At 45.6% G+C, this 15,357-nt stretch overlaps 1 protein-coding gene across 2 annotated transcripts in view; it reads left to right on the top strand.

The window, feature by feature from the left end:
* PPP1R16B (protein phosphatase 1 regulatory subunit 16B) overlaps positions 1-15,357 on the top strand; it is a 103,413-nt gene that overhangs the window by 10,971 nt on the left and 77,085 nt on the right. The window lies entirely within an intron of this gene.

Here is a 15,357-nt window from a genome sequence, read left to right on the forward strand (position 1 = left end):
ACCAGTTCCTCCCCATCTCCTGAAGGAAGCAGACACATGGACAAATGAGAACAGAGGTGTGGTTCCAGCTGTGCTAGAGAAATGCATAAGTGAAGTTCTCTTTGACAGACTTCATGAATATTACAAATGAATGTGTAAAATACAGCATACACTGTGCCCCAGTGGGAGGGGCGATCCTTGACATCCTCAAAAGAAAATGACTTGGTAGAAGCAGAAAAACCATGTATCTTAGCCCTCCTGGTGGCAGCAGCAGAGGTAGGCAGCTAGGAAGGGATAAAGTAATTTTGAAATTGACTTTTTGGTGGTTTCCATGTTTACTAATGTTTGAGGGAGGCTGTGCAGAAACCCAGCTGAGTTTGCAGCTGGTGCTGATTATTGCTCACTGTTACCTGGGCAAGTGTGTATGTTAGTCCAGAAAGAGTGAGAACAAAGGTACAGAAGGCTGACTTTAAAAATCCACAGCCTTGGAGCCCAGTGGGGTTGGATGTGGGTGGCATGAGTTGGCGGTTACCCCAGGGGTTACAAGGAGGTGTACTTTGAATGCACCCGTTGTAGACTGCATGCACAGAATGAGTGTTGAATGAATGAGTGAGCATCAAAGATGTCTCTGTCCTATAAAAGGGCCTCCTACTCAAAAAGAATAGATCCATTTAGAAAGGGTTATGACCACCTGATCTTCCCACCTGTGGGGAGCCACACCTTAGCTATACATTTTCTTTGGGCCACCTGTCACGGATAGCTCTTTATCCACTAGGAGATCTTAAGAACAGCATAGGCCATGGCAAGGAGCAGTTGAGAATATCTGAAACAGTGCTGTGGAATGGAGCTCACCATCATTTTACAGCAAAACTTCTAAGCCAGGATCTATAAAGCGAACTGTACAGTGTGCAGAGTTGAAAAGAGACTGTGGAGCAGAGGCAGTCTGAGGTCACCCTTTTATGGATGGCAAGGCAGGGGCCAGGTAAGGCACATCTTGGGTCTGGCCCCTATCTTTCCCCAATGGCCAGGTCTATTTAGTCTGGTTTGATGCTAGACCTGTGGTTCCAAGCCAGAGGACCACTCGCGATGATACGACTGATGGAATAATGTCAGTGAATTTTAGTCTCTTCATCTCCCACCCTCCTGTCTACATGCTCCTATTTATTGAATGTCTATTGCATGCTGGGTGACTCTAGGGTGCAGTCCCTGACCTTTTTGGCACCAGAGGCGAGTTTTGTGGAAGACAGTTTTTCCATGGGCTGGAGGGTGGGGGGTGGGGGGATGGTTTTGGCACATTACATTATTGTGCACTTTATTTCTATTATTGTGATTATATAATGTGATATACAATGAAATAATTTTACAGCTCACCATAATGCAGAATCAGTGGGAGCCCTGAGCTTGTTTTCCTGAGATCCAGACTATAATGCAAACGATGGGGAGTGGCCATAAATACAGATGAAGAAGCTGCCCTCTTTCACCCACCGCTTACCTCCTGCTATGTGGCCTGGTTCCTAACAGGCCACAGACTGTTATTGGTCCATGGGCCTGGGGGTTGGGGACCCCTGCCCTAGGGTGGGATGGAAAGGTGAATAACATATTTCTTGTCTTTTGAGAGCATCTAGTCCAGTGGAAGAGGCAGATATGAAATTAACAATTACAGCCAGCGGTCCATGGGGTTGCAAAGAGTTGGACATGACTGAAGCGATTTAGCACGCACACAGTTGAGAGCCACAGTAGAGATGCGGTCAGACTCTTTGGAACTAGAGGAGAGAGAAACCCATTTGCCACAAGGCAGATAAAGAGCAATTCAGAGGGAATAAAAGGAGCATGGAGACAATATTGTGTAAATGAGACAAGGCAAGTCAAGTGCTGAGCACGGCGCCTGAAAAGCATTTAAGAGATGATAAATACTATCATTACAGCACTTGGGCTAGCTCTTAAAGAACAGGACGAGCTTGCCAGGTGGAGAGAAAGAAGGGTATCACCACCGCACAGAACAGTATGAATGAAGGACAGGTGGTGAATGTGGAGGAGTGAAAACTCCATAGCTTCATAGAAGAGAAATCTAAATCTGTGTTCAAATCTTAGTTCTGCTACTCACTAGGTATGACTTTGGGCGTGTCAAGATGAACCTCCCTTTTCCTCATCTATCTACTGGGGATAATGAGACCTGTTTTTATCTTTATTTTTTGACATAAAAAAAAATTTATTTGGCTGTGCCAGGTCTTAGTTGCAGCACGTGGGGTCTTCGAACTTCATTTCAGCACACAGGATCTTTAGTTGTGGCACTCAAACTCCTAGTTGCAGCATGTGGGACCTAGTTCTCTGACCAGGGATTGGACCCGGGGCCTCCGCATTGGGAGCGCAGAGAATCTTAGCCACTAGACCACCAGGGAGGTCTCCAGACCTGTTTTTAAAGGCTCCTTGTGGGAGTTAATTTATGAGGAGTATCTGACACATAGTGGAGTTTCAGCTAATGGTGGGTACCATTGCAGGGATGTGAATCCATCAGACCTATTAAGTATAGTCAGAAAATTGAGTGTTTAGTGGACTGAGGGTGGGGAGGGAGGTTAGGATGGCCAGAGATAAAACTAAGCATGTCAAGGGCAGATGCTGGATGGTCTGGACTGTGAGGCTAAGAAGTTTAGACTTGACTCTTTAGGCAGTGCGGAAGTGTTAAATGCTTCCCTACAGGAATTTCCTGGCAGTCCAGTGGTTAAGACTCCCTGCTTCCACTGCAAGGGGTGTGGGTTTGATCCCTGGTTAGGGAAGAACCTGCATGCCATGTGGTGTGGCCAAAAAAAAAAAAAAACCAAACCTTCCCTACAAGGGAAACACAGGATGAGGCTTCAGTGCCGAATGAAAACTCGACCAGTGGTGTAGCTTGTGGGTTGGAAGGTAAGAGATGGAGGCAAGGAGATCATTTGGGGAAATGCTGCCTCCAGCATTCCTGTCTTGGCAACCCACAGCTCACATTAGCCAAGTGAAAGCTCCATTAAGTCCTGCGGACAAGTGCTGCCTGGAGAGGCAAATCAGGGCAGTGATTCAGTGCATGGGCTTCAGTGTTAAGGCCAACGTGAATTTAAATCCTAATCCTGCCTTGTACAGGCTTCCCAGATGACTAGTGGTAAAGAACCCGCCTGTCAGTGCAGCAGACATAAGAGATTCGAGTTCAATCCCTGGGTCAGGATGATCCTCTGGAGGAAGAAATGGCAACCCACTCCATTATTCTTGTCTGGAGAATCCCATGGACAGAGATGCCTGGCGGGCTACAGTCTATGTGGTCACAAAGAGTTGGGCACAACTGAAGTGACTAGGCATGCACACAGGCACACAGCTGTCTCGTACTGGCTGTGTCCAGTTCAGTTCAGTCACTCAGTCATGTCCGACTCTTTGCAACCCCACGAACCGCAGCATGCCAGGCCTCCCCGTCCATCACCAACTCCCAGAGTCTACCCAAACTCATGTCCATTGAGTCGGTGATACCATCCAACCATCTCATCCTCTGTCATCCCCTTCTCCTCCTGCCCTCAATCTTTCCCAGCATTGGGGTCTTTTCAGATGAGTCAGCTCTTCACATCAGGTGGCCAAAGTATTGGAGTTTCAGCTTCAACATCAGTCCTTCCATTGAACACCCAGGACTGATCTCCTTTAGGATGGACTGGTTGGATCCCCTTGCAGTCCAAGGGACTCTCAAGAGTCCTCTCCAACACCACAGTTCAAAAGCATCAATTCTACTGGCTGTGTGACCTTGGGCAATTACTTAACCACACTGAACTTTAGTTTAACTCTTCTTTAAAATGAGGATTAATAGTACCTTTCTCACAGACTTGTTGTGGTCTTAAATGAGATAATGTAGAGAAAGCATTTAGCCTAGTTCTAGGAATGTAGTAAGTGTTCAATGAAAGTTAATCATTAAAATTTTAAAAATTGTTTATTTCACCACAGAACTCTTTTTCCATGTAATATCTATTAACCTCCTCTGGAGCTACTAGTCTTCTACAGAAACCACCCTGCTTTAAACTTTGTGGAGAACCAGCAGCACTTTCTGCTCCAAGAAATAAACAGTGAAGAGGGTTGCCAAGTTCTAACAAGTTCTTGGATGCACATTAGACACACCTGGGGAGCTTTTTAAACATTTCAAGGCCTGATGTGTGTGTATGGCTGAGTCTTTTAGCTGTTCACCTGAAGCTACCACAGCATTGTTCATCTGCTCTATCCCAATGCAAAATAAGAAGTTTAAAGTTTGGAGAAAAATTTTTTTCAAAGCCGGGCTGCAAGTAAATTAGCATCTCTTGAGATGGGACCCTGTATTTTTTAAATTGTAATATTTTGTTAAGGTAAAGCAAATACAGGAAAGTGCACATATCCTAGGGCTTTCCTTGTGGCTCAGCTGGTAAAGAATCTGCCTGCAATGTGGGAGACCTGGGTTCAATCCCTGGGTTGGGAAGAACTCCTGGAGAAGGGCACAGCTACCCACTCAGTATTCTGGGCTGGAGAATTCCACGGACTGTATAGTCCATGGGGTTGCAAAGAGTTGGACATGACTGAGTGACTTTCATTTCACTCACACACATATTCTAAGTGAATGAATTTTCACAGATTGAACACGCCCAGGTAACCCATTCAACGTAGGACTTCCCTATATTAGTACTTCCCTGCCGGTTCAGTGGTTAAAACCCTGAGGTTCCATTGCAGGGGGCACAGGTTCGATCCCTGGTTGGGGAACTAAGATCCCACATGCTGCATGGTGTGGCCAAAACAAACCAACCAGAATATTACTATTGCTCTAAAAGCCTTTCTTATGTGCCTTCCCAGTCACTCCCACCCCAAAACCGTGACTTTGATTGATAATAACATAGATTCTTTTTGCCTGTCATTGAACTTTACATAAATGGAATCATATAGTATGCATTTTTGTGTTTGGCTTATTTTGATTAACAGTGTGAGAGATCCAGATTGTGGTGTGTAATTGTGTATTACTCATCCGGGCTTCTGGACTATGTTCCACTGTGAGTACACCATAAGTTTTTTTTCCAGATTCAAGTTGGTGGACATTTTGAATAGTTTGTACTTTGAGATTATTATACAAATAGTGCTGTTAACATTCTTGTAAATGTGTTTTGGTGAATGTATACAGAAATTTCTGTTGAGTATATTCCTACAAATGAAATTGCTGGAGTATAGGCCATCATATGTTCAGCTGTAGAAGATACTGCTTGAGCAGTTTTTTAAGTGGCTGTACCAATTTATATTTCCGATCAGTTTATAAGAATTCTTGCCAACAACTGGTATTTTCTGTCTTTTTTTTAAAAAAAAGGCCATTCTGGTGGATATATAGTAGTCTTGCTCTGGATCTTAATATAATTTCCCAACATTTCCAGGTGATTCCAACATGTAGCCAAGTTTGAGACCCTCTTTCCTAACAGGTTTTGAAAAAGCAAAACACGAATTAGTGGAGCTGTATAAAGAGATGTTATAATGGCAAGTACCTCCCCATGGCCCCTCTTTGACGTCCACACCCAGAGTTTTTTATAGACCTGATCTGTCTAATCAGCAGGGGAGGATGCTTTTGTGATGGAAGGAGAATGTAGAGGTGTATTAAACCTGACAGCCTGTGCTTCATTCCTGTGTGCTTTATATGGGCAAATGGTTTCTGATGGAGTGATCTGGAGGCTGGAAAGAGCCCCTGGCAGGACTTCAATCTCTTCTTCCAATTTAAGGCCTGAAAGAGAAGGGAGGCCATGAGAAGTGACGAGTAGTCTATACAGATGTTGTCAGATGAAAATATCTGCTCTTCAGGATCAGGGTTTAAGGGTTGTTTTTTTTTTTTTTTTTTTTAAGGGTTTAAGATGTTATGTTATATTTTTGCTCTCCAAAGCTTGCCCAAGACCTGGCGCTTGGAAGGTGCTCCAGAAAAAAAAAAGTCGTTGAAGTTGATATTAGAACTATGTAACTGGCCCTGATGAAAAGCATGACTCACATGGATGCAGAGGAAGGTGTTGGTGTGGATTTAGCTGATCTGATTAATAGCTTTGCATCTCTTCTTTGTGCTTTTTGTTTTGCAGTTCCTATTTCATATTTGCTCATTTATTACTAGCATATTTTCCTTTATACCCTTAAAGGAAATAGAGGATCATCTTGAAGTAGATCTCTATTGATTGCCTTTCCTCTTGAGTTTGAGTCATATTTTCCTGTTTTCTTTTTTTTTAATCTGACTGCACAAAGGCATGTGGGATCTTAGTTCCTTGACCAGGGATCAAACCTGCACTCCCTACAGTGGAAGCACAAAGCCTTAACCCTGGACCACCAGGGAAGTCCATTTCCTGTTTGCTGAAAAAAATTTTTTTCTAGTAGTTTTAGGTTACATCTTGAATATTATGAGTCAGACTTAAGAGACTCAAGGTTCTATTATATTTCTCAGAACAGTAATGACTATTCATTTATTGTATTCTTTTGGCTGAACTGGGTCTTAGTTGCAGTTCTCAGGATCTTTGTTGTGACATGCATGCAGGGTCTAGTTCCCCAACCAGGAATGGAACCTGAGCCCCCTGCTATGGGAGCAAAGAGTCTTACCCATGGGACCACCAAGGAAGTCCTAGTGATGACTTTTTAAAAAATCAATCAGCTGACTTGACCAAACAAATCTTAAATTCAATTTCCCCTGGGTAGGCAGCAGCTGAAATCTTTCTTCAGTTCTTATAGCCCTAGTTGGGCGGCTTGGAACCTGCCCTGCCCATGCATCATTCAGAGAGATTTGGACAGAATTTATACTCAGCATTTGGGGCTACCATCTGTGAACTCTTTTCTGGGATGCTTTCTCCTCACTTTCCAACTGTAGTCACCTGAACTCTGTCCTTTAATTCCTCAAACCATAAGAGCAAAGGTTTTCATCCAAGTTGTAGCTGCCCTGTACAACGCTGAGTGGGGACTGCCCTTGGGTAAAAAGCTACAAAAAACACAGAATTTGCCTAGTGCAAATTTCTATCAAGTGTTGACTGCCTTTCAGTTTCTATCTGCTTGTGGCTGAATAAATCTTGCTATTGTTCAGTCACTAAGTCGTGTCTGACTCTTTGCAACCCCGTGGACTGACTAGTGCCTTCCAATAGGTAGTGTGTGTGTGGTGCATAGAGTTCACAATAGTTAAATGTGAGGGGATGTATCCTATAAGAGTTACTCTGATTTTACTAGAGCAGAACTTTTCTGATCAATAATTTTGATTACTAAGGGAACATTAGGACCCCTTGCTTTTCTGACTAGCACATAGTTGATGGCAATAAATGTTTGTTGACTGGCTAAATGAAAGCAGCTTTAAATTAAAAGTGGAATTGAATTAGAGGAGAAAATTACTAGAAGAAAATCTTGAGATTGGTTACTTGTTGATGACAGTTAAGCACAAAATATATAGAGAGAGTTTGGTAATTTGCTGGAGAACATGATGAGAGGGTTGAAATAATATTAGGGCTCTGAGTGTAGAGTAGACCCCAGTCGCTAACAAAGTGAACCTGAGATTTCAACACAAGGAGATACATTCAATTGTGGGAGTAATATCACTTTCATGGGATTGAATCTATGGCTTATGGAGAATTTTAAACAGAAATAAAGCTGGTCAGAGGGGGAAGCAGAGATATGCTTGGAGTTCTGCACACCCAAGAGGAGCCAAGAGGAGGGAATCAAAGTGAAGGGACTTTGGCTGGAGATCAAAGAGGGGAGGAATGAAAGTAATGTAAAGGCAGTCAACTCCAGCTTGCTTCTCTCTGCATGGTGACCTGGAAGGTCACAAATCCCATACGGAGAGACTTCAAAGCCTGTATGCTGGACAGAAACTTCATTTACCAAAATGCAGAGTGTCTGGAACCTTCCTGATTTATTCTACTGACAGTTTCATCTCACAGAGAGCAGAGGAGAGAGGACAGTTGCTGTTATGAATCTGGTTTGGGAGCTGTTGGGTGAAGTGAAAATGAGAAAGTACTCGACAAGAAAGGGAACACTAGTCATAGGGGGCTGAGCTCACAGGGTTTGGAAGGCAGATTTTATGAAATTCAGGATGAGATACGTGTATTTCCTGCCTAAGCCTCCAAAGGCGATGAGAGTTCCAGCAGTAAGGGAAGTGATGCCCGTAATCAATTGTCTCTGCTCTGCGTAGACTTCATTTATTTTCCTGCAAGGACTCCTTTTCTTGCTCTTAGTTGTGCTTTTGTGGGCCATCTTTCCTGTCTGACATTTTCTCTTTTATTTTCAAGCCGGAGAGATGATAAAAAAAAATACTTAACCATCATAGCATATGATTGATCAATCAGAAGAGATACCAGCCATAAACAACTGAAATAGCACTCCTTACAGGTTCCTTAACCTGAGTCTCAGTTTTTTCCCCTTTGAAATGGGAACAAGACCTACATTACAGAGTTGGTGCAGTGACTTCAAGAGATGTTACATAAAACGAATTGGACCCATGGAAAAATATGTTGTGCACAGAAGCTGCCATTATAACCCTGCATTCTTTATCTCTGGGTTCATTTCATCTACATATTTTATACATTCTGTGATGCTTATGTTTAGTTACATTAAGCACATTTTATAAATTCTATACTGATTTCAGCAAGTATTTGTTTTACTACCAATTGATCTATCTGGTTTATTAGTTGAAATGTCCTCTTATCTCCTTAATCATCAACACCCTGGATTTCCTGAAATCTTCTTACATTTCATGAGGAAGTTGTTTAAAAGCAGTTGTGATTCTTTTTGGCCACGCTGGGTCTTTGTTGTGGTACACAGACTTTCTCCAGTTGCGGCTCAAGGGCCCTAGAGCACATGGGCTCACTGGCTGTGGCCTGTAGGCTTAGCTGCCCTGTGGCATGTGGGATCTTAGTTCCCTGACCAGGGATCAAACTCATGTGCCCTGCACTGGAAGGCAGATTCTTAACCACTGGGCCACAGAGGAAGTCCTTCCTTGTTCTTTTATGAAGGTAGACAGTAGAATCAGACAGGCCTGGGTTTGGATCCCAGTTCCCCCACTTACTGTGCAGTTAATTGGTGTCCATTGTCTGCATGGCTCTCTTTTCCTTCTCATTGTTTCTTCCTCCAGGGTAGGACTTTCTCCTTGAGTCCAACTCTCTGTTTTTCATTGTCCTTGTTTCCTTGGAATTATTCTCCAAACCTCCATGAGCAAACAATATGAAAAACTTTTAAAATTCCTATCCCAGCTGTTTTCTAATTGACTAAAGGGAAGGCGACAGCTTGCGAGGGATATCTTTGAGGTTTCTGAAGAGGAGAAAGGGACCTTGTTAGGAAGCAGACCACAGCCTTCTTCCTCCTTTATGGTGGTAATGGTGTGAAACCCAAGCTTAGGATGGAGGAGTGATCCCTGGCTGATGGTGCTCCCTGCCCCTCCCTCTTCAAGAGTGGACCCCATCCAGTTACAGGATGGGATGTTCATCTTTGGGATAGGATTGGGAGAGGTAGCAGTTCCAAAGGGGCTGCCATCCTTAGCTTGAGTTGGCTCAGCATACTGCTTCCTAGAAGTAGGATCCATTCAACTTAAGGGATGGAGTCATCGAGGACAGGTCTTCATTTTACCCCCTAGCACAAGGTATTGGAGAAATTCTTATTAGAACCTAAGCTCTTCTTGACTCTTGTCTACCTTTGAGGCCATCGTGATTTTTTTGTTCTTGGTTGAATGATATACTGATATTGAGGAGCCCTTCTACTTAATCTGATAACTCTCTAGATGTTTGTATTTAAGACTAGAGGATTTTGAACAATGGGGTGAAGGCAAGTGTTGAAATCCAAGTAGGCAAGTGTAATGTAAAACAGAGCTGCCTGCTCAGTACCCACGCAGCCACTCCTTTATCTGTGGCAGACATTACTAATCTATGACCACATTCATTCCTCCTGTCATCACACGTGGCCTCATACCCTCTGCCCTCAAAGTGCTCCAAGAAGCCACCACCAACTTAAGAGCTGGCACAACAGAGGAAAGCTTGGCCAAGGATGTCATGCTGAGAGAGGGAGGCAGAGGTGGCAGAGGCTCCTCAAGGCTTAACCAGTGTGAATAGCCCTTCCCTGTTCAATAAACGTGTAACCCAGGAGGGCATTCTGTGGCCACAGGTGGCCTCCTTTGGAAAATGATCCTTCTAGCTGCAAAGGGAGTTTTTATCTCTCTGCAAGGGAGGGGGTGGACCACACTCCCCCAAGCCTGGAGGAGCAGTATGTGTAATTTGACTCCCATTTCCCCGTGCTTAGCTATTACATAAGCTTCTTTAGAAGACTGGCTGGTTTAGCACCGTGACTGTGACTGACTAATGTGTTCGTAGACATCATGTCAGCTTTGCATGTGCCCCATCTTTGGCACCTTTGTTCTGTCCCCTGCAGCCTCCCCCACACTGGCATTCTTACCCATACGTATGTGGGCCTCTCTGTGGGTTCAGATTCATGGGGAGAAGCTCTGCATGGAAGATGGGTGTGTTCACAGGTTTTCCTTTGCCCATTTGAGCTGTGGCTTCCTTTGAAGTTTTCTTGGAGCTGAGTCTGAGACAGCTGTCTCACCTTCACAGGTAGAAAGAATCTAAAATATCACCGATCAATATCTATTTGGAATGGTTCTTCCAGGCTAGGCTCGTGGGCAGCAAATATACATGATAGAGTCTTCCTCCTAATAGAGATGATCTCTCTGCCAGGCTGGGGGTGGGGCTCACTGGATCCCACAGTCCCCCCTCCAGCCCAATATGGACTTTCTCTCAGCAGCCTCATGAGTGGCCACTGGAGTTCTCGGTGGCAGGGACCCCAGCATCACACCATGGCTGGACTTTGTTGAATTGCTGGTGTTGAGACAGTTTTTCCTCATTCCAGGCTGATCCTACTTCTTCCTTCTTTTTTATTTTTTTGCTGTGTCACTCCCCATATGGGATCTCTAGTTCCCCAACCAGGGATTGAACCTGTACCTCCTGCAGTAGAAGCATGGAGTCTTAACCACTAGACTTTTAGGGAAGTTCCAGGGTGATCCTTCTTCACTTTGCCTATGATCACAACTCTGCCCTCTAGAGAACAACGCTAATCCTTTCATTCATGGCTTTTATTAAGGCCTGCTCCTATATTCCCAGCGTGGTCCAGCCAGTTCAGATAGAGGTCATCTGGGCTATTATCTCAATGCTGGACACGATTCTCTTCCTGAAAGCTCAAGGTGCTTTAGTTGATCCAGCACTCTGTTCTTGTTGAACTTGTGGTTTTCGAGTTCTGCCATCTTGCCCTCTCCTCCATCCTTCTCCTCCGGTTCAGTTCAGTCGCTCAGTCATGTCCGACTCTTTGCAACTCCATGGACTGCAGCACTCCAGGCCTCCCTGTCCATCACCAACTCCTAGAGTTTACTCAAACTCATGTCCATTGAGTTGGTAATGCCATCCAACCACTCTTCCTCCAAGGTCTTGCCAAATCGGGTTGTAGTAAATGGGCTTCAGAGTACAGTGACAAATGAAGGCCAAGCCCAGGATCACCACTCAGCTCTGAATGAAGGAGCACGGCTGGGAGAGGCAGAGTTAAGGAACAGACCCTTGAAGACCCAAGTCCTACAACAGGTTTTTAAATCGGAATGTCTGTCTAGGAGACTGTGCCCGCAATCTAGAAGGTTCATGACAGCAGGAGTGTAACAGTCTACAGAATCCCATGAGAATGGGGTTGGTGGGGAGGACAAGGCTAATAATTTCTAATTCAGATATTTGGAGCACCAAGGGCCCCAGAAGTCTCTTTGCTCACGCGTACAGCATCTTTATATTGGGGGTGGGGTGGGGTGGGGTGGGGGTGGGTAGGAAAGAGGAAATGACGCTATTATTCAAAGCAGTGTGTTGTGGGAGGGCGGGGGTGTGTATCCTTTAGGAGCGAAAGTGGGTCCCAAGTGAGCTCGGAGGAGGGAAAGCCGGTGCAGTGTTTTGTTTCCCCTTTTCCCTCGTGCTCGGTGCTCCAGGAAGCACGAGGCGCAAGCACTCACGGCCTTCCTCCAGGGTGCTGCCAATATTGTGCGGAGAAGAATAGCTGAAGAACAAGAAAGAAAAAAAAAAAAACCTTAACGTTTTCTTCTAACAGTGTGAACTTTGAGACACCGTCTGACTCATGTTTTAAAGTCTCTTCAATTTGAATTCACCTTCCTTCGTGTTGTTTTTCTCAAGGCTCTAGGCTCGAGTCCAAATTTGTGTCAGGCAGCCGCTACCCTCGGCTGGAGGCGTCGCAAGGCCTGGGTCCCACCTCAGGGGGTGGACTGCTGTGGGAACCTGGTGTTGACCTTCCCCAGCCCTTCTTCAAGGCCAGTCCTCAGCGTGGGTCAGAAGACCATAAACGGCCCTTTTAGGGGAAGTGGAGGTGTCTGGTGCTACAGCCCAGCAAGAGACCACTGTCCTGCTTCAGGCAACAAGACCTCCTAGGGCTCCCATTCGTGTATCCCTAAAAGTGGCATTAATATCTGTTAGGGTGCTTTTGGCCACAAATATCAAAATTCAATTCAATTGGCTTAAATAATAACAGGGATAAAGTCCAGAGGTCCCTAAATTAAAGGACTCGGTTTCTCTCCTCTGACTCCCAAGTATTGGCTTTATCCGAAGGCCAGCTTCCTGCATGGCTGGGAGCAAGATGACTTAACAGCGGCAATGGGGGTTCACACTTCCAGTTCTTGGGCGGTGAGAAGAGAGAGCTTCTGATTGGTCCAGCTTAGGTCATGTCCCTACCCCTGGCCAATCACTCTGGCTGAGCTTAAACCATCGCTCATGGGCTGTGGCCAATCAGGGCCCAGCATGGAGTGATACTGGGGGAACTACAGAAACCACTACCAAACCGAGCCTTTCGATGGGCCCATGTCTTTTTTCCTCTTCTTGTTTTTTCAGAGACGTATCATCCCCCAAACAGCATTCCTGTAATAGCCTTCTTTTCACTTTGGAGGAGGGAAGGGGTTCTGTCGTGCACCCCCACCTGGTCCCCAATCCCCCCACAGGCTTCCTCGCATTTGCCCTTAAGGCTCAGCTCTCCGGAGCACAGCACAGCCCTTGCTTCTCAACATTGCTGTTTACCAACAGGTATCAAGTTCAGTTTTGTCAGAGAGCAACCGGAGGCTGAATCGAGGCTCATTCTAGTTGTCTGTCTGGGCTCACTGAGAGTGAAGGGCCTTGCCCTGAAGACCTGGGTCTGCCCACACCAGGGCTGTTTTGGCTCATCCACCCAGACCTCACACAGCTATTGGTTGGAATAATTAAGTTCCCTACCTTATTTCCCCCTTGCTTCTGATTTCTCTTCTTAAAGTGCACACACTTCCTGGATGACCTAACCCAGCCTGGCCTCTGCGGACCCCTTCGCCTACCCGCCTCTTCAGCACAGACATTTGGTTGCCTTGCGTCCCCATGTGCCCAGTTCTCTGCAAGATGGTCCATCTGGGTGCTCCTGCAACACTCTGGGCTCAATATGTCTCCATGGAGCTGGTTTTCCTTCAAATGAGCTCCTTCTTGAGGATCCCCTTTAAGAGTTGAGGATTGCTGGAATTCCCTGGCGGTCCAGTGGTTAGAGCTCCATGCTTCCACTGTTGGGGACCCAGGTTCTATCCCTGGTGGGGGAACTAAAATCCTGCATGCTGGAAATTGCAGTCAAAAGTTGAATAAAAACTCCCCTACTCTTAGAGAAAGAGTTGAGGCCATTACTTCTCCCACGTCCTGGCAGTTTGGGCTGTGTCCCCATCACCAACCAGCGCTATCTCTGGAAATACGGGCAGATACACTGGATCTCACAAGAGGGCCATTCCACAGCTCATAGGAGCCAGTACTTCTGCGGGCTGCCCCAGCACCCAGGCCAGTGCCCTGCCTTGGGGGCTGCCTGGCTGCTGTGTTAGCAGCACTGATGGCAATTCTTTAATTAGACCAAGCAGGGTTTTCTTGGACGGGGGTGGGAGGAGGTGTGGGTCTATTGGGGGAAAGTAGGTCACCTGAAAACCAGCAGTCAAGAGGGAGCTGTCCTGGAGCCCCAGCTCCAGGGAACCCAGAGGGGCGAGCCAGTTGGGGGCCGACAGAGCAAAGTCAGATAAATGTGCCCTGGCCCCCTTTCTTGGCCCTTGGGAGGCACTGTCCTCAGCTTTCTCCAGGGGGCTGGGCAACTGCCCTTAATTCCTTTACTCAAGCAGACTGTCCAAGCCAGGGAAGGCCTAGCAGTGAGTGTCTCCTGTCTGCATGGGGCGCTCCACCCTGGGGCTCAAGGAGGGAGCACTATACTGGGAGTTGGGCTCAGGATTCAAGTTACTGCTCAGTCTTTGTTTCCTGTGAATGTGTCCTCCACTCCCTTGTACCTCTGTTTTGTCATCCATCCAATGGGCAGGGACCGTCCCTGTCTTTACCTTACTGTATCCCTAGCTGTCTGGCATGTGACAGATGTTCAGTGAATATTTGTCAGCTGAAATAATGAGCTCTTGGGCTTCTTTTGTCAGATTGTTGTTATTGAGGATCAGTGACCAGGTGAGGGATTCCCAAACGTCAATCACAATTTTTGCCAGCATTAAATGCCATCATTCTTTAATTTTTCTTTGCTACTCCCTTGCAGGATTTCCAAGGGAAATAAAGAAGATTTATTTAAAAAGGAAATTTTATATCACCACCATAAATAAACAGTAACTGTGAAACCAGATCCACAGGGGGAAAAAAATCACTGTCATTACATTCTGTCGTAAATACTCTCGCTTGCCCAAGGCTATGAGTCTGAGGCTGACTTTCTCTTTGTTTATAAGGGAAACTGACATGTTATAAAAATGTTAACAGATCTATTAGCACCCAACTGATAACTTTCTTCTAAAGAGAAAATTGGTAGATTATTAAAAAAACAAGTGAAAAGGAGGTAACTTGCTGTCTTTGAGTCCATGTTTTATTAAATCTTGTCCTGAACTTTTTGTAAATTCCCTTGGAATGGGTTCTCTTTCTACACTTAGGGAAACACTTGGCTGGGACAATGGCTGGGGAGGTTCTTAGAAAAGGATTAAAGGCTTTGATAGAGTGATTGATGTGACTATTCCTATCTTCAGTCTTAGCAAGTTTTTCAGTTCAGTTCAGTTGCTCAGTCGTGTCCGACTCTCCGCAACCCCATGAACCGCAGCACACCAGGCCTCCCTGTCCATCACCAACTCCCAGAGTCCACCCAAACCCATGTCCATTGAGTCGGTGATGCCATCCAACCATCTCATCCTCTGTTGTCCCCTTCTCCTCCTACCCTCAATCTTTCCCAGCATCAGGGTCTTTTCAAATGAGTCAGCTCTTTGCATCAGGTGGCCAAAGTATTGGAGTTTCAACTTCAACATCAGTCCTTCCAGTGCTCACCCAGGACTGATCTCCTTTAGGATGGACTGGTTGGATTTCCTTGCAGTCC

This window comes from Bubalus kerabau, chromosome 13 (assembly GCF_029407905.1).
Source record: "Bubalus kerabau isolate K-KA32 ecotype Philippines breed swamp buffalo chromosome 13, PCC_UOA_SB_1v2, whole genome shotgun sequence".
Lineage (NCBI taxonomy): Eukaryota > Metazoa > Chordata > Mammalia > Artiodactyla > Bovidae > Bubalus > Bubalus kerabau.